Here is a 22,240-nt window from a genome sequence, read left to right as displayed (position 1 = left end):
ATGAATTCATTTCCATCTGCTGCAAAACTTTTTATAGTCTCATTCTTTTTAAACCTAGATAAAAAGCCACTTTGAAATGCAGAGTAAATTAGTGGCTACGTAGTAAGTAGCTATTAGATTTCTGCCCTAGAAGCCAGCAGGTGATAGTGATGGCTGTGGCTGCCAGTTAGTTCGTAGTTCCTCCCTGGGGGTGGGCTGCCGAAAGGTGGGGGTGGCACAAGAACTCGAGCAGTTGAGAGTCTTTCCTTCGCATTCTCACCTCTTAGGTTTTAGACATAGGTGCTTCTTTCTCAGAGACTGCTTGAATTTTTTATGCTGTCAAGGTCAAATATATTGATTTAGCCAGTCCACAGTGTATGCATATATTAGAAAAGAATGTTGTATACCACAAATATATACAATTTTTTAAAATTATTTTCTTTTTGTTGGTACTGGGGTTTGAACTCAGGGTCTTGAGCCTGCTAGGCAGTTGCTCTACCACTTCAGCCATGCCCCTAGCCCTTTAGTTATTTTCAGGGTAGGGTCTCATGTTTTTGCCTTGAATCATGATCCCCCTACCAATACCTCCCAGTCGCTGGGATTATAGATATACCACAAAGCCTGGCTTATTGGTTGAGATGTGGTCTCGCTGACTTTTGCCTGATCTAGCTTTGAACCATGATGCTCTCATTTTCTGTTTCCTGAGTAGCTGGGATTACAGGTATGAGCCACTGTGCCTGGCCAATATGTAAAATTTTTGTCAATTTCAAAGTTAATTTTACAAAAGGTCAAACGCAAATTGTACTTTTAAAATTATCTGCCGTAGATCCTTATTTTACTCACTGGAACTTGAGAGAACTAAGCCATTTTGGATTACCTGTCTCTGAAATATATTGTTACCGTGCTCCTCCTTTCCAGCAATTATGCTGTCTGGGGTGTATGTCGGTGGCTTTTGCTTCTTTTCGATGGTATGGTGGTTGATGAACCCTATTGGTTGCCTCTTGTGATCACTTCAGCAGCCGTATATTATAGAGATGTGCTGTCAGTCCCTTAGCACCATAACCTGATTGTTAGCAATTAGAGTTCGTCACCTTTATGGTGACACGTTTTTAATGGTTGAATTTTTGTGGTTGTTACTGGCTTCTAGGCTGTTGCATCTGCTGAGTGCTGTGTGACGGATGTCAGGGTTATCTACTATCAGGGAGTGAGGAATAAACACAGTTTCTTTAACCACTGTTAAGGTGCTTTTTGGTACTTCTGCTAGTGTCTTGTACAAAATTAGTAAGACTACTAACATTTATTAAATATACACCATGTGCCAATCTCTGTGCTAAGTGTTTTACATCTGTTAATCTTCACTGCAGTCCTATTAAGGGCTATTATACCAATTTTACAGATACAGAAAGTGAGGTTTATGGAGGGTGGGTAGCTTGCCCAAGTTACACACTTCATTATTGGAGCTGAGATTCAAATCCAGACAACCTGACTTCAGGGGCCCAGCTCTTAACTACTCTGTTCTTCATCAAACTGGTGCCTTCTGTTTTATACATAATACAGCCTGTAAGATTTCCACTTATAAAATTCCTCCATGTCATTTTCTATTAGACTCTGTGTATACATGCAGGGTTTTCTATTTATATTGTAATAAAACTTTCTTCTTTAGTTTTTATGGTTGCCAGTTAGTTTTTTTTTGCAAAACATTTGCAGTTTTTAGCATTTTTATTCTAGGTGAGAGGATTTTGTCACCTTAAAGACTACTGTCAGCCGCCTTGTTCAAGGATTTATTACAAACAGTTTTGACCAAGCATGGGCTAAATAAATAAACCAAAAAATCAAAACATATTTCTGAAACAAAAATTTTAAATGCAGGTCCTGTTGATGTGGAGGCCTGTGTCGTCAGTTTTGTTTAAATTATTGTATGATCTGCGGAGTGTTTTTCATATTTTTTTTTGTCAAGCTTTGTAGCACTGTTGGACAATACTTGGTTTTCCAAGGTTTTAATTTTTAGAACACAATTGCTAAATCCATAAAATAATCTTCCCTCAGTTAACAAGATGTTATTTTATTTTGAGCTTGTTCTTAATTTTAACAAAGTTTAATTAACTGAGGTGAGTTGCACATCTTCAGGTGACATAATTAATATGTAATAGGTATGATATTCATGATTAAAATAGTTTGATCCAGCTACCTAAATCAATAACACTTTTGCTATTTGAACATACTTCAAAGTCATGAAATAAAGAGGAAGGGAAAAAGTATCTGGACATTTTTATGGCAGGCACTGTACTAGATATAGTGAGCTTGCATGTAAATTTAGATCTGAGACTAAACAGTTTGTATTATCCCTTTTTTTAAGACAAGAAAACTGAAAATGTAAAAGTAGATGACTTGTCTGTGGTTAGAAGTAGTACATACACAACTGAGATTTCAGTTCAGGAATATTTGACTCCAAGACCTGAATTCTTTCTGCCATATCAAATCATATGCATTTGTGTTTTCTTTTCTCCTTCCATTTTTCCCTCTTCAACTGTATTAGAAGCCTTCTGTTCTTTTCCTGGAAGTCAGGAGTCCACATGGCCCGAAATAAGGCCATATTTTCAAGGGCTTCCCTGGAGTATTTTGCGTTGAATCTGTGGGGTGGGGAATAGGGAGATGATTTTTTATTTATTCCAGTCTAGCATACTCATTCCTAGTAACTGGCAAACCTCTTTCATTCAGAGTCATAAGAAAACAAACAAACATTTGGTTGAAGGAGAAACTCCAGATGATTTCCAAAAGAACACTTGAAAACTCCCCTTTTTGGAGCCTTATATCGACTGCCTTATTGACAAAAATCCGAGAACAAATCTTTTAATGGACAGGCAATATTGTTTTCCTTTGCACTTCATTCTAAGATAATCCGGTTTCAGTCCTGTGCCTAGGATGCCAGGGTGTAAAGCTCAAGTAGGAACAAATTCACTAAGAAGACTTACGATACTAAGGTTAAGATTGCCATGAACATGTCAAAACTTATTTATATTGGAATTTTGCAAAGTTTGTTCTGAGTGTTAGCTTCTTAAAGAAGCTTCAAAAAGATGATATCCTCACTTAATCAGTTCTCTATAACTGGGACATTCTGAAGACATTGTAGGATTAAAAACAGTTTTTTAAAATAAAATATTTCTAGAGATTTTCTTCCTGTGTGTTTTAATTCATTTTTTACAGATGAAAAAACATTATTTGTTGCAGAAAATGGTTCTTGTACTATTTTTTTCTTCTTTTCCTTATTTAGCAGTGCATTTTAGGAGGACATCCAGAAGCAGAAAATAATTTGAAAGCAGTGATTCTTGGGTTCTTCTTTTTTCTCATGTAATCTTATAATAAGAGTACCTTATGCAGGACATTTTTCTTTGTTTTCTAAACATGTTAATATAATATTTTTGTTGAAAGGATGCTTAACCCACATTTTGGAATTAAAGTTAATGTTTTAAATTATTATTTTTGTAGCAGGTGGTATTAATTTGGTGGTTTTGGCCATAGTTTTCAGTTAGTGCTAATAGGAAAGATGAGCATTTGAAGAGAAACAAAGGCTTGCTTTGTAAGTAGCAATGTTGAGTAAGGACTAAGCACATTCATTTGCACAGCCAGTATAAACTCCAGACTGATATTTCTGTACCTTTCCCTTAAGTGGCCCATGTGATTCTGTGCGTATCATTGACTTGATCTTCAAGTCTTGCAAACCACATAACTTGTCCATGAAATCAAACAGTCATTTCAAAGGACTCTTTGTAAGTAAATTACATTTTTTTCTTTTTTTGGGTCACTGCAATGAAAAGTAGATTGTATAATTTGTGTATGGATATTGAGACGTTTTCCCCTCTCTCCCTTCCTCTCTTCTGTCTTTTTACCTTTTTTAAAGCAAGTTTCAACACAAAGATTTCCGCAGTGCTTTTTGGTTGGTCTTCCCTACACCATCCCTGCTATCAGCAGTCAGTTTTTAACTGAAGCTAATAGGCCCATTTTATAAAATCAAATACAGTATGATATTTGGTGGCTGTCTTTCAGAGATGAAAGTCAATTCTGTGAGACTGTGACTTCTGCCTTTTATTTATATCTGGTCACTGTCCTTTTGTTTTAGCGTTAATAGAGAAGGAGCTTAATTTTTGTAGCATAGTATCTAAGTTTGTGAAGAATTCACCAAAGTCGTTATGCTTGGCACATGGATTTGGATGCCTGTAATGTTTTCAACACATGTTTACTATTAAAATTGTCTCTGAATCCTTTCTTTTGTGGAATATGTATATAATATTAGTTGTGTAGAACCTGTAATATAGTTATAACGTTTAATTGTGTTCATATGAAATGCTTCTCTGATGATTCTGTTTAAAGAGTCGTATTAACATTGAGAATTTCAGCATTATTATCTGGTGACAAATACTCTGTTTTAAGTATTGTGCAGTTATCATTTATATGCATACACACATGCATGTGGAATTATGATTTAAAGTTCCACATGTAATGATATGTAAGAAATGAGATTATTGCAGAAGCATTGGCTTATTTTTGGATAATAAAGATATCTTAAATTCAGTTAACAGTATAAACTAAATACCTGAAACGATTATGAACCATGTTTGATGCTAGATAGAATTTATAACTAGTAGTAACTTCTTATCTCATATTCACAAAGACCTGCAGCCCATAGTTGCTGAATGTGAGTGTTGTAGTAGTTCAGATGAGAGAGATATTATCATAGGACAAAAATGTTAGTGAAAACTTTATGACATTGACCTGGGGCTAGATAGGATTTGGAGAGCACAGAAGTATAGAGGATGATATAACAAGTAGGGGGAGCCAAAGAGAAGGTGTAAAATTGCAGAATGTGATTGAGGAACCAACTTGGTTGTAGTATATAGGATGGGAGCGGGGGGAGGTAAGACTGGACTAAGACATGGAGTACCATCCTGAGAGACCCTAAAGATTGTGAAATAGCATAGTGATTGATTGTTCTTTCACTGAACCAAGTAGGCAGAATAGTATAGCAGAGGAGAGCCCAGGCCCTTGGGGACCTAAACTTTCACATTTAAGTTCTGATGACTGCTTGATGGCTTAATGATCTTTCCTAAAGTTCTTGATGCTCTTTGATATATCCAGGTCTTCTGTCTTAATAAAGTTTTCAAATCACTAAGCCTTTGAGTTTTAATCAAATTCTCTAATGTTTAAGGTCTAAGAAGCTTTTATAAGAACTTCCAGTTTTGGTTACTGACTGTATGATATGTAGAAAATTATTTTATCATCACTAATAAAATTTTTAGTATTTCACATAGAGAAGTTTTTCAGGTGAGGGCCTGGGGATGTAGCTCAGTGGTAGAGCCATGTTCTTACATGTGTGAGACTGGATTCAATGTCCAGCACACACACACACACACACACACACACACACATACACACAACGTTTTTCAGTTGAGACTTTAAAATGTAGGATTGTTTTAGCTAAGTCTGATACTGTTGAATTTAACATTAAGTTAAATTAGATTAATCATTTTACATTTAAATTTAAATATGTTAAAATTAAAATCCAAAAGCACTCCAGAGAAATTGTAGTTAATTTGTACAACCTAATACCCATCTCTGTGACTGGAGGATGGAACAGAGGCATTGGGGAATTCCATGTTTGGCAACCCTGCACAGGCATGAGTGAGGAATGATTGTTGCAAAGACAGCTGGATGTTTATTTTTTGTTGCTGCTGACTTCTTAATCAGAAAAGGACTAGGAAAGCATACTGGTTATGCAAAATTAGAGCTTTCACAGTTTTGTATAGACTGAGAGTGGAACAGATCCCAATAGTCTTTGAGAGTAGAATTTTAATGAAGAGGTAAATCAGAAGTATAATCTCACATGAACACATGTTAGTGTGGGAAAAGTGTGGGCATAAGTAAATACTTGTAGATAATGTCCCTGTTTGTTCAAGAACATTTCTGTTGGTTCTTATCTTGGGTTGATGGTATTTAATATTCGAATACCCCATAAGTACCCTCAGAGCCCTACTTATTTAATACCATAAACTGCTGTTTTTGATCTCTGATACTGTTGAACAGTTTAGTTACATATTACAACTCTGTTGCAGGACTTGTCTTAGAAAATGTGGAAAATGGAGCTTGGACTGAGGAGAAGGGAGTAAGAAAGTGTTGGGCCTGTGGCTGTGCCTTATTGTTTAGGATTTATGTCCCCTTAGTTGCTGGTCATTTTCTCAAATGACCACTGCTTTGCCATGACTTTGAAACTGTGATATGGTATATGGGTATGAAGTGTTCTTTTCCCATGGTATGAGCTGAACTCTAGATTCACTTGACAGAAACCAGGCTCATTTTTCCTCAGAGACTTTTATTGTAGTAAATCTGGAGCTAGAAGACCTGGGCTTGAATTTTGGCTCCCTCTCTTATTTGTGTCACCCTGAGCAAGAAATATACTTTTTCTTGATCTGTTTTCTCATTAATAAAGGGAGAATAGTCATTCCTATTTTAGGTTGTTGCCGTGAGGCTTAAAATGAGATGTTCAGGAAGCATTTTTATGAAATCCCAAAGAGCTGTTTGAATGTCAGGTATCATTGGTAGTTGTGACTGGAGGTGGGCAGTGTGTATAATTATCGTTTGAGGAACTGATCTAGTATCTCTTATCGAACTGTTAGGGAGTAGAAGTATTTCAGATCTCAGAGTTTTTCAGACTTTGAAATATTTGCATAGACTTTACCTGTTAAGCATCTCTAACCCAAAAATCCAAAACCCGAAATCCAAACCTTTTGAGCATTCATCATGTACCTAGCACTAAAAGCACAGATCTTGAATTGCAAGCTCTCTTAGGGCAGGACTTGTATGTTTTGTATCACTATATCCCCAGCATCACTGTAAAATTGTGCATATTTCATTTTCTTTATTTAGAAATATTTATAGGATTTTTTTCTATTTACATTTTTTCTTAGAAGTTTGATTATTCCTTCTCCATCCTTGAAAAAATGTTATAAACAGAGTGTAGCATTCTGTGTAGCTGGACAGATAAGGCTGCTCTTTGTGGGCTGGTCCCTGAAAGTAACGAAGGGGGAGGTTAACAATGGGATTCTCTTTTATTTCTATGTCTGCCTCAAAGAAAACAAGATAATAGCTAGAAATCTGGAGGGTACAAATAACTGGAAAATGTTTGGGTAAAAGTGAGTTAGACAGCCGGAAATTGAGGCATAATAGTTGAATGGAAAAACACAGGAAAGGCATTTGGCTGGGTCCAGGGCAAGATGATCTAGACCAAAGTGGGGAACAGAAGGTGATACTGTTGAGACATTCTTTCACAGCCAGGCAGTGTACATGAAGCCTGTACATGTAACATACCATCCAGGAAGCATGCATTCAAAATGCTACCCTGCTTATGTTTTTATGCATGATACTCTATGGTGACAGGAATAGGTAAGACTTTATATTTTCTGAGAGTACCCCTATAGGTTAAATATATTCTTCAAATTAGTTTTCCTGAAAGAACTATTTGACTCTTCTCCTGACTCTTTTATATAGGAGCTACTTGATATTGGACAAGTTTCCTAAATTCTTTTGAATTTTTCTTATCAGTTGTAAAGTAGATTATATTATTTATCTTGCAGAATTTTTGTTGGGATGAAAAACAGTACTTATCAAGTACCTAGCACAATTCCAGGTGCACAGTAAATATTCAGGTAATGATGGGTATAATTTTTGGATTTAGACTTAATGTGTAACTATTTGTATTTCATTTGACAGTAAATTTCACTGGTATAGTTTAAGAAGAATTGTAGCTGTCAGACTTGTGGATTTCAGTGTTTGTTTTAAAATTAAAATATGTTTTCCTTTCATAGATTTCTGAGGGAGCAGACCCATTTTGGTTGTTGAATTATTTGTAATAACTCATATCAGCTGTCAGCAGCAGCTTTAATGCAAAAAAGGTAATTTCAAAACTTGAAAGGGCTGCTTATTCTTTAATTTTACTTGAGTTATTTTTATGTCATTGACATAGATAATCAATAGTCCTCTTGAACTGAATTAGAGTTGTTGTACAGACTATAAGACATGTTTTATGATACCATAGTCACTCTTTACTGGGATTTTTCTTTCTCTTTTGTTAAAAATGTTTGATTATATAGTTGATATTGCAATCCTGATGACCACTGCATATTCTATGATATGGATACAGTGAATAAAGATGTTAGTTTATCAGGTGTGCCATATGGTATGGACAAAACAAGTAAGTTACTGCCTTGCAAATATTTAAAACTTTTTCCCAAACAATTATAACTATGTGTTGCTTAATGACAAAGATGAATTCTGAAAAATGTATCACTAGGTAAATTTTGTTGTTGTGTGAACATCATAGAGTGTATTTACACAAACCTGTATAGTATATAGCCTATTGCTCCTAGGATCATGATGAATAAACCAACATGACATTAAGTCACACACACAGAAAAATGATGACATCAAGAGACTAGGTAAACCCAAGGTGAATGAGGCTGCTGCTGGCATGACATGACTCCTATTTTATAGTAAACCTTTTTTTATGTAAGTAAAATAATAATGAAAAGTACAGTATAATAAACATATAAACTAGCAGCATAATCCTTTATTATTAAGTATTATGTATTGTACAGAATTTTATGTTGTACTTTTATACAACTGGCAATGCAGTTTTCTTTATACCAGTGTCACCACAAACATATGAGTAATACATTGCACTTCTGCTTTGCCCCATGCTGTCACGAGACTAGAGGAATTTTTTAGCTCCATTATAATCTAATGGGACCACTGTGATATATGTGGTCTGTTATTGACTAAAATATCATTATGTGGCCCATGACTGCTTGCTATTTAACAATAGAATACCACATTATTTGGAATAATCTCAGTGAGAAGTTGGCACTGTGGTTGAAAGAAGATAGGCTAGAATGAAGTTATATGCAGTAGTAAATTTTTTATATTCATTTTGGCAACTTTGGCACTTATTTAAAAATTTAGCTTAAAAATTCAGCATATTTCTTAGATCCTTATTTCTATATTTTGAATGGTATTAGCAGAGCAAGTAGTTTTTGGTAGATTGAATGATCTGACTCTTGGCATAAGAGAAATAAGGTGTTTCAGTTTCTGAAGGAAAACTTAGTACTGAGATCTTTTAGTGACTCTGAAGGTAAAAACAATGAGAGAAAAAAAAATCAGGCTGAAATTCTTTTATTCTTGCTGTGTGTGTTGTATGCCTTTAATACCATCACTTGAGAGGCTGAGGCAGGAGAATTGAGAGTTCCAGGCCAGCCTGGGCTATATAGAGATACTCTTAAAAATTCTTTTGTTCTAATATTTATAAGTGAGCACTTAGTCATACATGGAAAATATTCTGGCTGTGCAGTTTTCTTCTTTTTAGCTTTATGTTGGTCCAAAGAGAACATTAGTTGATGAAGTCTGAGTAAATGAACAGAAGTGGTAAATGTATGACCAAACTTTACCATTTATTTGAGGCTAGTGTGGTATTATTATTTGGAAGTAAAAATTATTTAAATTCTGGAACTATAATTATGGAAGGATAACACTAGAAGAAGAGAATAATGAAAAAAGCACTGGAATGAAAATCAGAAACCTAGGATCTCTACTCGTTCTTTCTTGGAGTTGTTGACTGTGGGACCTCATGCAACTCACATAACCTCTGAATTATAGTTATTTTATTTGTAAAATGAGTTGGAATTAAATATTGAATGGCCACCTTTGAGAAGGAAGTTTTTTAATAAAACAAATATATATATATTCCTGTTGTCATTTAGCATGATATAAAGGAAGTGGCAATAGATCTAGAGACAGAAGATGGAGTTGAATGTTAGATTTGGCTATGTGCTCTTTGGCAAATAGCTGATACTCAGTTTCTTCATCTATAATAGGGTTGATAATACCTGTCTTTTGAGAAATGGAGTCCCACTCCTGCCTTAAATTTTAGCTAGTCCATGATCATCCAGTTGCAGCTACATTTCCCAGATAGTGCAGCTAGATTGGGCCTTGTGAGTAAGTTTGGGCTACTAGGACACAAGAAGAAGAGATATAGGCTGCTTTTTGGGTCATCTTAAAGAAAAAGCCATCTGCAGTAGATGTCTTTTCCTTTTTCTGTTTGGTTGGGAAATGACAAGAATTGAAAACAGCAGCCTTGGATCCAGAGATGGACACCACATGGTGAAGATGGCAGAACCGACTGGCTAGTCTATTCCCTGGAGCAGAGCAGTCTACTGTTACGTGAGAGAGAAATAAACTTCTATCTTATTTAAGCCCTTGTATCTTTGTATTTCTTTGTTACAGGTGATTAGTCTACCTAGTGGCTAAAACAAATATACCTTGAAGAGCTGTAAAGACTAGAGGTTATGAAGTGCCTAGTTTAGTGTGTCCTACATCACAGGCGCTCTATTGATGTCACCTACCCTTTGTTAAATGTTTGCTTTCTACTTACTGTGAGTGGGACTCAATGCTAAATGTAAAGATGGCTTCTGTTGTTAGTAGATTTGAGAAAAATAAAAACAAAGATTTCTCAAAATTAAGAAAACCATTTAAAATGAGCAGTAGCCAGTTAGAGAACAAAACTTTTATAGTATCATTCATAATAGTAATTAAAGATATAATTTATCTAGAAAGAAATGTTAAGAAGTTGGTGAGCAGGCGTGGTGGTACACATCTGTAATCTCAGTACTCGAGGCTGTGGTAGGAGGATGCCAAGTTTGAGGCCAGCCTGGGCTACATACATAGTAAGACCTTGTTTAAAAAAAAAAAAAAAGTTTTCTTATAAGGGTAGGAGGTTCCAGAGCTCACAATTTAATTAAGACAAAAATGATATAAAAATATATGCACCTGTATCTCATGTTGCTTAATGATACGACTTATTTCTCACAAAAGTTAGTTTATAGGTTTAGTTAATGTTGAAAATGCAAATAAAAATGTAATGTGTTTAATGCAGTGTAGGTGCTCTGGCCCACCATTTTTCATTCCCGCATAGTTATCCCTATAGGCAAACTGCTTATAACTCTCATAGCAGGTTACCTCTTTATTTCTCAAAATTGTACTGCCACTGAAAACATTTTCAATTTTAGGTCATGTCTACTGACTTACTAGTAAGGTAAAGTGGATTTAACCTTTTATACTTCACTTGCCAATTCCTCTCAACTTCCTTACCTCAATATAGTTGGCATAACTTTTGGATAGTTGTTGTCTTCATTACTATAGCTATGTATTGTTTAGAACTGAACCATTTAGTGATTATGGTTACATTCACTTTTTTTTTACAGCTTGTTTTTCTGAGAGTTTATGGGAATTTTTCTTATCTCCCTATTCCATTTTCTCTTTTTCTAGAATTCCTATAGTCTGATATTGGATATTTCACATTTTGATTTTCTAATTTTCTCTTTTCCTTGTCTATCTCTTTAGTGTTTGAGAGATTTCCTAAGCCTTTTTTTTCTGGTTGCTTAATAGTAAGCTATTATATATGTTTTCAGGTTTCTTCTCCACTTAAACTTTCCAAAGCCTTTTCTTCTGTTCTGAGTACTCATGTTTGTATTCTTATATTATTGTTTTATGGATACAATTTCATGTCATCTCTAAAGATAATAATTTTAGTTTTTAAGAAAGAGTATTTGTGCACTACTTTGTGTCTTTTTTACTTTTCTGTTTTATCTGACAATAAAAGCTTTACTTGATGTTATAAATGTTTAGTTAATGCTAAAAGTTCTAGTGAAAATTTGGTGTGCATGGGTTTATCAAGGGCTGGTAGGGATAAACTAGATTCATTTTATTGAGACTTCTCTGATTCGTCATAGTTTTTTTTCTCCTGGACTGATTCCTCTTTCTAGAGGTGAATCCTTCTGTCTGATTACCAGTTTCTGGCAGTTGAGCAGGGGAAGAAGGCTGAGAGGTGTGGGGTGATCTCATTACATAGTATATAAACTTGGAATGAATCTTCCTGTTTTCTTATGCTCATACTCAGTTGTGTCTGTAAGTCCCAGGGTCTAAGTCAGATCCATTTTTTTTTCATTTTTCTTTTATTATTCATATGTGCATACAAGGCTTGGGTCATTTCTCCCCCCTGCCCCCACCCCCTCCCTTACCACCCACTCTGTCCCCTCCCTCTCCCCTCCCCCTCAATACCAAGCAGAAACTATTTTGCCCTTATTTCTAATTTTGTTGTAGAGAGAGTATAAGCAATAATAGGAAGGAACAAGGGGTTTTGCTGGTTGAGATAAGGATAGCTATACAGGGCATTGACTCACATTGATTTCCTGTGCGTGTGTGTTACCTTCTAGGTTAATTCTTTTTGATCTAACCTTTTCTCTAGTACCTGTTCCCCTTTTCCTATTGGCATCAGCAACACCACCAACAACAGGTGTTGGCGAGGATGCGGGGAAAAAGGAACCCTCTTACACTGTTGGTGGGAATGTAGACTGGTACAACCACTCTGGAAAAAAATTTGGAGGCTACTTAAAAAGCTAGACATCGATCTACCATTTGATCCAGCAATACCACTCTTGGGGATATACCCAAAAGACTGTGACACAGGTTACTCCAGATCCATTTTTTAAAAAAAGTGAATAAACTGCTTTCTTCTGCTAGAGTAAGAGTCAGTTGGAGAATTGTAGAGGGGTTTTTATCTTCTTCATTTTAGCTTCATCCATAACTTAAATCTTTGTGGGATTTTGTTTGTTTTTGTGGTGGTCCTGTGCCTGCTAAGAATGTTCTGTACCACTGAGCTACACTCTCAGCCCTCTTTCTAAGATTCTTTATTCTGAATTATCTTGTTGGTGTCCCTTTGTTAATTACATATAGTTAGGTTTCAGGTTTCTCTGTGCTGCTAAATCAGAACCTACTCACTCATTGCTCTGCTTCTCATCTTCCATTTTTTTTTTTTAAACTTTGGTCTTCTTTAATCTCTTCTAGTCTTTATCCTTAGTGTTTATACTTGAAAAAAATTCTTTTAGTTTCATATTACTGGGGTTTGGGAAACAACCCCAATTGCATGTATTGTTTCCTATTTTAACCAGAAATCTTTCAGTTTAAAAAAAAAATAGCCAATAAAGTTTAAACACAGTGAAAATAAAAAAGCTGATAAGAGGAGGTAGTTTGGTGCTGTATGGGTTTCTCTAGAGGCAAACCTCTTTTAAGCAAGTCCTGTTTTTCCTTTTGCCCTGCTGTCTTTACTGCTTTCTGCATAATTTGTTTTAGCATCTGCAAGTCTCTGATGTTGGGAAGGCTCAGTTTCCTTGGTACCTGGCAAGATTATGACCTTTGTGACTGCTGAGAATCTCCAGTGTCAGGCGGATTTTATTCCCAAGCTTTTTCTGTAATACACATTGAAAAATTTCTAGTCCACAACTCAGACCGAGTCTAAAATCAGTGGGAATTTTAGTGATAAGTAAAATAGAACTTTAGCTTTAAGCTATGTATATCAAACAGAGAGCTTCTAGTTACAAATCAGAAAGCCTAACTACCTGAAACAATAAATGGAATTTATTTACTTACTTACCTGGCAAGTTTAGAAGTAGGTAAGTCTTCAGGTACTGTTTGTCTCTGCTTCTCTGAAATTATCCCAGCTCTGCTCTAACCTTTGTTTTTAGTCTGACTTCCTTCATGGTAACAAAATGAGTGCAGGAAATCCAGTATTATATATTTTTGTCTTTATCCCAGGGACTTTTCTTGAAATTTTATTTTATAAAATTTTTTCTCCTAATTGTTTGTTAGAGACCTTTCTGTTGCACTTTCTGATAGTCCCTCCTAAAGAAAGTCCCTCCTTTCCTCTTTCATCCTCTTGCTTCCTTTCTTTCATCTTAAGAATCCCAAGAAGAAATATTCTTGCTGCCTGACAAGACGTTGCTTTTCCGGGAGGGAGAGGAGTTCCATGGTTCCATCTTCCATGTGCTGTTTCATCTTATCTCCATTTTCTAGGTAAGCTTATTGAATGTCAGTAGTAATTGCATAGAACCTTTTTCTTAATATGCTATTGTTGCATTTGTTTAATTTTGTTTTCAGTATACATACCATTTAGTTTCTATATACTAAGACCATATTTTGACATATTCTCTTTGTTGTTGGCGTTAGCTTTTTTTATTAGCACACATTAATTATATAGAATATTGAACTTCATTGTGATATTTTTAGTAATATACTTTGATCATATACAACACCCCTTAATCTCCTCCACTCTTCCATCCCTTCCTTCTTCTCTAATAGTCTCCCTTTTTACTTTCATGCCTTTTTTTTTTCTTTCTTTCTAGATTCCACATATGAGAGAAAATATGCTGGACTTGTCTTTCTGAATCTGGTTTAACATGATGATCTCTAGTTCCACCCAATTTCCTATAAATGACATGATTTTGTTCCTTGAATAATACTCTATTGTATGTAGGTACCTCTCTCACTATGTACACATATATACATACATACATACAATATTTTCTTTATTCCTTCATCCATTGATTGGCACTAGGCTGATTCTATAACTTGGCTATTGTGAATAGTACCATGATTAACATGGGTATGCAGGTATCTCTATTGCTTGCTGACTTTGATTCCTCCAGTGATATTCTAGCTGGATCATTTGGTAGTTCCATTTTAAATTTTTTCAGGAGTCTCCATGCCGATTTCCATAGTGGCTATATAGTTATAGTGTTCCTGTTCCCCAACCCCTGAATTGTTGCCAGCATCTATTATTTTTTATATTCTTGATGATAGCTCCTTTGAGTGGGGTGAGATGGAACCTCAGTGTAATTTTGTTTGTTTTGAGGCAAGGTCTTGCTGTGTAGCCCAGCCTTGAACTTCTGATCCTCCTGCTTAGACCCCTGAGTGTTGGGATTGTAGGTATGTGTCGTTATGCCTGGCTTAATGTAGTTTTCATTTTAACTTTCCTGATGGGTAAAGATGTTGAATTTTTTTTTCACATAGTCACTGACCATTTGTACTTCTTTTGAGAAGTGTGTGTTCAGTTCATTTGCCCATTCACTGATTGAATTACTTGTTCTTTGGTGTTTAATTTTTTGAGTTCTTTATATATTCTGGATACCAATTCTCTGTTAGAAGAATAGCTGGCAACGATTTCTCTCCCATTCTGTATGTTGTCTCACTTTGTTAATTGTTTCCTTTGCTGTGCAGAAGCTTTTTGATTTGATACTGTCCCATTTGTTGATTCTTGCTGTTATTTTCTGAACCATGGAGTCCTATTCAGAAAATTATTGCTTATGCCTTTATCTCAAAGTGTTTCCCCTGTTTCCCCTTTAATAATTTAAAGTTTCTGCTTTTACGTTAAGGTCTTTGATCTACTTTGAATTGCTTTTCTACAGGGTGAGAGATAGGGATCTAGTTTCAGTCTTTTGCATGTGTATATTCAGTTTTCTCTGCACTGTTTATAGAAGAGGCTGTCTTTTCCCTAGCTTATGTTTTTGACATTTTTGTCAAGAATCAGATGGCTGTAGCTGCATAGGTTTAATTCTTGGTCCCTATTCTGTTCCATTGATCTGTGTGTCTGTTTTTATGGTAATACAATGTATGGCTCTCTAGTATATTTTGAAATTTGGTATTGTGGTACTTCCAGTATTTTTTTTTTTGCTTAGGATTGCTTTTTTTGGGGTACTTTGTGCCTCCATATGAATTTTAAGATTTTTTTTTCTAGTTCTGTGAAGAATGTCATTGGTATTTTGATGGGGATTGCATTGAATCTGTAGATTGCTTTTAGTAATATGACCATTTTAATAATATTCTGCTGATTCACAAACATGAGAAGGCCTTTCTGTCTTCTAGTGACTTCTTCAATTTCTTCAGTATTTAATTTTTATGGAAGAGGTCATTTACCTCCTTAGTTAGGTTTAGTCCCAAGTTAATTGTTTGAGGCTATTGCGAATGGGATTTTTTTCTTAGTGAGTTCCGTATTGATATATAGAAAAAGTACTGATTTTTTTGTATGTTGATTTTGTATCCTGCTACTTTGCTGGACGTGAAAGATATTTTCCTCTGTTTAAAGAAATGGAGAGGAAGACCAGACAAGGTAGTCTTTCTTTAATCCCAGCTACTTAGAGGTGGAGGTTGGGAGGATCATGGTTTGAAGCTAGTCTGCACAAAAATTTAGCAATACCTCGTCTCAACAAACAAGCTGGGCATAGTGGTTCATGTCTGCGATTCCAGCTTCAGAGGAAGCGTAGATAGGAGGATCATGGTACAAGGCTGGCCCAGGCAAAAAGTGGGGAACTCTATCTGAAAAACAGATCTAAGAGTCTCTTGATTCTTCAGAGTATAGAATCATATCAATCTGCAAATACAATAATTTGACTTCTTCCTTTCCTACTTATATTCTTTTATATTATTTTGGTTAAACATTCAAGTTCTGTATTGAATAAGAGTGGTGAAAATGATCACTCTTGTCTCATTCCTGGTTTTAGTGGAATGCTTTCAGCTTTCTTCCTATTCAGTATGGTGCTGGCTATGTTTGTTATATGAGGCTTTAGTATGTTGAGGTATGATCATTGTATTCCTAGTTTCTTTGGAGCAAGGATCTCCTGGCCAGCATTTGCTTGGCTCAATATGTAATCAGTCAGGCTTTCCTCCTCAGAAAGAGGTGGTACAGGGACCACCAAAGAAGATTCAACCATGATCCCTTTGATTCTTCACCATCAGCACCTATGATCCACTCATGCAGCTTCTGAACAGTCAGCAAATCCAAGTTTTAAGCAGTTTACAAATCTCCAGTTTCTACACACTTTATCATCCATTCATGATTTTTTTTTTGTCTTTTCTTTTTTGGTGCTGGGATCGAACCCAGGGCCTCACGCATGCTAGGCAAGCGCTGTACCACCGAGCTACATCCCAGCCCCATGATTTTTAATCAAAGCATTTTGAGTCCTTTTTCTGTTCAGCTGTTATAAGATCCACATTTAGTTTTATAAGCTTCTCCCCTTTTTTTGGGGGGTGGGGGGCTTGGCTCATGAATTTTTCTGTTTGTCACAGAATTGTATATTAGTATATTTCAGTTTAATTCTGCAACTAAAAATTCTGCCAGGAATTTTTCAAAATATTTAAAAATGGACTGGAGCCTTTTCTTTGTGAGTAGAAGCTGGGTGCCACAGTGATTCACTTTTGTACCTTTTATCCCTCAAAGGACCCTGATTCCATTTTTACTAAAAGACTTTATTCCAATTAAGATATTTTCTTCTGATTTAAAGAAAAAAAAGGTATGTGTGGAGAAACCAGACTAGGTGGCTCACACCTAAGTACTCAGAAGGTAGAGATCAGAAGGATCATGGTTTGAGGCTAGCCTGGGCAAAAATTAGCAAAACCCCATCTCAACAAACAAGCTGAATATGGTGGTTCATGTCTGTAATCCCAGCTATGCGGGTGGCACAGGAAGGAAGAGTGCAGTCAAAGGCTGGCCCAGGCAAAAAGCAGGAGACCCTATCTAAAAAAAAAGCAAAAAAGGGCTGGAGCATAGCTTTTGTGTTAGAGCAACTGCCTAGCAAACATGAGGCCTTGAGTTTAAATTCTAGTACTGCCCCCTCCCCAAAACAAAAGGGCTGGCAAGTGCTATTAAAGCTGCGGCCAAAGCTAGTAAAAGGCTGAGACTGATCAATACCAACTGAAAGTGAAGTACCAAAGTCAAAGGATGGCTGGCAAAATAGAGATTCTCTCCAACAACCAACCAAAGGACAGCAAATACAAGTCTGAGGGCCAGTATTTAATACAAGGTACTGTAGTAGAGCTCCTGGTTGAATCATCAACATCCTAAAGTCAGCCACCCCAAGGTCAGAGTTCTACTTAAGAAGCATGGAACCCTGAGACTTGAGATGAGGTCATTTAGATAATGGACTCGAAGTCTTCAATTTCTCTATTCCCAGAAACTCTCTGATTCTATAGAAATCAGCCTCTCCCTTGTCTGAAGATAATGCAGAAGTCAATGCCTCAGAAGACAACCTGTGCCCACCACCATTGCTGGCCTCCACGTATGCTGAAAGAGCTGCAGAACTTCACGGATATGTACCAGCAAGACATGGAAAAGTGTGCTAGGGTGGGACCTGGCAGAACTCAAGGGAAGCAGAATGAGAAGTTGGATAAAGGGAAGTTCATCTAGCTAGGAGCACTCCCAGAACAAAACACTGAATACCCTGAAGGACCCTGGAGATGACACTACCACACTACTGAGAAGGTTCGTCTTTTTTTTTTTTTGGCAGTGCTGGGTTTGAACTCAGGGAGTCAAGCTTGCTAGGAAGGCACTCTACCACTTGAGCCACTCCACCAACCCTTTTTCTGGGAGTGAATGGGTTTTTTCAAGATTGGGTCTCATGAACTATTTGCCCAGACTGGCTTTGAACCTCAATCCTCCTGATCTCTGCCTCCTGAGTAGCCAGGATTATAGGCATGAGCCACCAGCACCCGGCTCCTGAGATGTTTCTTCAAAGTTTGGAAACAATAAAGGCCCACATTAAGTGAATGTCACAACTGCTGTAGCAAACAGGAAGGTATGGGAATAAAAGGTTCAGAGAAGTGGGCATGCTAGAGATTATATTCCAGGTGTACTAGAAAAGCTTCCTGCAGATTATGCTCCAGGAGAGGGCCCAGAGGACAATCAACAGCTCAGTGTGGCTGTCCCATTAGAAGCTGGGATTCCTGAACTACAAAGACCTTCCCCCTGCCTTGACTCATGCCTGAATTTAGGACATCTCTGCCACTGAGTCACAGCACTGAGCCACAATTTTGAACATCTCCCCACAGGACTGATTAAAACTCTCTGCCCAATCGCCTCCACAATCCTTTTCTTCCCTCAGGTGTCACTGTCAGGAAGACTACCCTGGGGGGGGAAAAAAAAAAACTATACACCACGATCAAGTTGGTTTCATTCTAGGGATGCACAGATGGTTCAACATATGCAAATCAATAAATGTAATGGCACAAAAATAGAATCAACGATAAAAATCACATGATCATTCCAATAGATAAAGAAAAGGCCTTTGACAAAACTCAACATTCCTCATGATAAAAGCTCCGAAGAAACTAGGAATAGAAGGATCATACCTCAACATACTAAAGCCTCATATAACAAACATAGCCAGCACCATACTGAATAGGAAGAAAGCTGAAAGCATTCCACTAAAATCAGGAATGAGACAAGAGTGATCATTCTCACCACTCTTATTCAATACAGAACTTGAATGTTTAACCAAAATAATATAAAAGAATATAAGTAATAATATAATATAAAAAGAATATAAGTAGGAAAGGAAGAAGTCAAGTTATTGTATTTGCAGATGATATGATTCTATACTCTGAAGAATCAAGAGACTCCTTGCACTGGTTTGTGCCCCAGACATTGGATGGATCTCATTGATTTTGGTGCCTTGATGCTGATTAAGCAGCCTATCTTGTCGTTTTGAATGGTAAATGCATGAGAAATAGCCTGAGCAGATACATCCAAGCCTCTCCAAAGCCTTTTGCCTTTGGAGTGCTGGATTCAATGCCACTGAAGCTGGTGTTGCCATGTGTGATGGCAGTCGCACCATACACTCCCAACAATGGGGCATTGGGTTCCCAGGGGCCAGATACGGGCAGTGCACCACAGAGTCCACTTCAGAAGTTTTTCAGGTATGCTTGTGTGCTGTAATGCCAGAAACGAAGCTCAGCCCAAGAGTTTAGGGTTGGAATTCTTATGTGAACTCTCCTGATAGGTAACAAGTTTGGATATAATTTGAGTCCCCATTTGAGCCAGAAATTTCATTTTTAAAGAACTGTGTAAATTAATCATACCACTGAAATGTGAGAACACAATTTTGCGATATACCTAGAATTATTGATTTGTTACTTTTAGGGACAGATACTACTTTTTGGTAATGGTGATATAATTCTATTATTCTATAATAGTGTTATACTGCTACTTCATTCAAAGAAAAAGAAAAAAAATTCTAAAGAACCAAGTCCTACATCTTTCATTCATGAAAAAGGAAAGCCAAAATACATGCCAGAACTCATTCATATTAACTATTGTGAAGAAAGCTTCTGTGTGATGAGTTGTTCATAAATGAAATGATGTCTTCATGAAGGCCAGTGGAGCTGCGCTCCCATGTGCTCTGCAGCTTAGTTGCAGTGCTCTTATTAATAGCATCAGTCTCTTTGTTTTTCAGCCAGCATTTATGATGTGCCAGGCTCCACACACTACAGGTATTATCTCAGATATTTGGTCACTTGAGCTTTAAAACAACCTGTGTGATAGTGATTTGTAGTATCCTCACTTTCTGGATACAGCATCTGAGTCTGAGAGGTTAAGATGCTTATCCTAAGCTATATAACTAAGAAAAGGCAGAACTGAGATTTGAATCCATGCATTCTCATTCCAAGTCCATACTCTAACAACATTATTGCTATATTGCTTTTGTCCTTGAACATTGATAATTGTCGTTTGAAGGATTTCAAATGGATGCATTAAGCCAATTTGAAAAATATTTGTCGTTGTTTTTCCATTGCAAAAATAAAATTTGCTAAAAACAAATAGGAATGCTGTTAATCCTTGATACAACAAAAGTTATATTTGACATGTCTTCCATTTTTTCCCCTGAAACAACTATTGTATGTGTGGTTAGTTGGGTTTTAGAATAGAATCATTAAGGATGATTTTGGAGTATTTATATAAATCTTTATTAGCTGTTTTTTGGATTCTTTTATTATGTAAAATGTACATAAATTAAATTTTAGAAGGGTTAATTAGAATTAGGTATCTTTTTGGTCCTTAAGATTTAGAAAAAAGAAATTGCAGTTTACATTATGTGTGGAGGAAGGTGACTTCATAATAGTATAAAAGAATAGTAAGTATAACTGTGGTATTAAAATTTCATAGGTGAGCATAGTTAGGGAAAATGCCTAAAAGGTATGTTAGGGATGATGAAAAGCAAGAGAAAAGGATCTAGATAGAGATACTTCCAGTGTAACATCTACTGCAAAGGTAGTGCTGTAACACAGCCCCACTTAGACAGGATACCTGTATGCTGTATATTGTGTGTTTTTATATTCTGAATGCTAACCTTGCTTAAATGGCAACACATCTCTTTGAGTGAAAGCCTTGTAGTTATATAGCATATATTGATTTCATCTCCCAAATCTGTATATTAATTGTGATTATTTAGTTCTCAACATTTAAAAAAATGTTTCCCATGTTATTAGAGATACCTATTATACTTGTCAGTTATAATAATCACTACAGATTTTCTTTCATTTTTATTAGGCTTTAGACTAGTGTAAGGCATCCACAAAAATTGAGCGGAAAGCACACTGAGTTCTTACATGTCTCCTAACCCCTGTCTTCTCATGTATTAACACATTTTACATTAGTGTGCTACATTTGTTATAATTAAGGAAGTAATATGGATACATGATCAATGAACTAGAGTCCATAGTTTACATTAGGATTCACAACAATATTTGTGTTGTATAGGTTTTGACAAATGTTTAATGTCATGGATCCATCATCACTGCCTGAAAAATCTCTTGTGGACTTTTGAAATAAAAATAAGCCTTGTTCTACCAGCCTTCCTAGTCTGACTCCATTGAAAAACTGTTTAGTGTTTTCTTGTCTTTTTGGAATTGTCTTGCAATTTGGCTTTTAAGTTTATGAATTTTTAGATATCTTTCCATATAAGTACATGTACATGCTTTTCATTTATTGTATTTTTACATTGAAAGCATAGTAAAAAAGCAGATACCTTAAAAGCAACTGAGGCCAATAGGAAAAGGTGACCAGGAACTAGAGAAAAGGTTAGATCAAAAAGAATTAACCAAGAAGGTAACACACATGGACAGGAAATTAATGTGAGTCAACTCCCTGTATAGCTGTCCTTATCTCAACTAGCAAAAACCCTTGTTCCTTCCTATTGTTGCTTATACTCTCTCTTCAACAAAATTAGAGATAAGGGCAAAATAGTTTCTGCTGGGTATCGAGGGGATGGGGGGGAGGGGGAGGGGGCAGAGTGGGTGGTAAGGGAGGGGGTGGGGGCAGGGGGGAGAAATGACCTAAGCATTGTATGCACATATGAATAATAAAAAAATAAAAATTAAAAAAAAAGAAAGCGTAGTAAACAATCTTAAAACTTCTTACAGGAATGGATTATTAGGCAATGTGAAGACCAAGCTCACAATGCATTTGTTGTTGAGCAATGTTTGGAGAAAAATAATGCTATAAGGTAGCATATCTAATAATGTACAAAAGCAATACTTTGCTATGGAAATTGAACAT

General features: G+C 36.2%; 1 protein-coding gene across 10 annotated transcripts in view; it reads left to right on the top strand.

Annotated features, from left to right (window-relative positions):
* Disp1 (dispatched RND transporter family member 1) overlaps positions 1 to 22,240 on the top strand; it is a 190,690-nt gene that overhangs the window by 11,807 nt on the left and 156,643 nt on the right. For 3 of the 10 annotated variants that reach the window (XM_074048256.1, XM_074048257.1, XM_074048255.1), the window contains one exon: positions 13,817 to 13,929. The exons of 4 other annotated variants lie outside the window; for them this stretch is intronic. The gene's annotated coding sequence lies outside the window, so the exon portion shown is untranslated. Of the gene's footprint in view, positions 1 to 7,835; positions 7,923 to 13,816; positions 13,930 to 22,240 lie in introns of all 10 variants that reach the window. 3 more of the 10 variants (XM_074048250.1, XM_074048253.1, XM_074048251.1) reach the window with 2 other exon arrangements.

This window comes from Castor canadensis, chromosome 11 (assembly GCF_047511655.1).
Source record: "Castor canadensis chromosome 11, mCasCan1.hap1v2, whole genome shotgun sequence".
In the NCBI taxonomy this organism is placed as follows: domain Eukaryota; kingdom Metazoa; phylum Chordata; class Mammalia; order Rodentia; family Castoridae; genus Castor; species Castor canadensis.
Note: the sequence above shows the minus strand (reverse complement) of the source record. Positions and strands in the feature narration are given on the sequence as shown.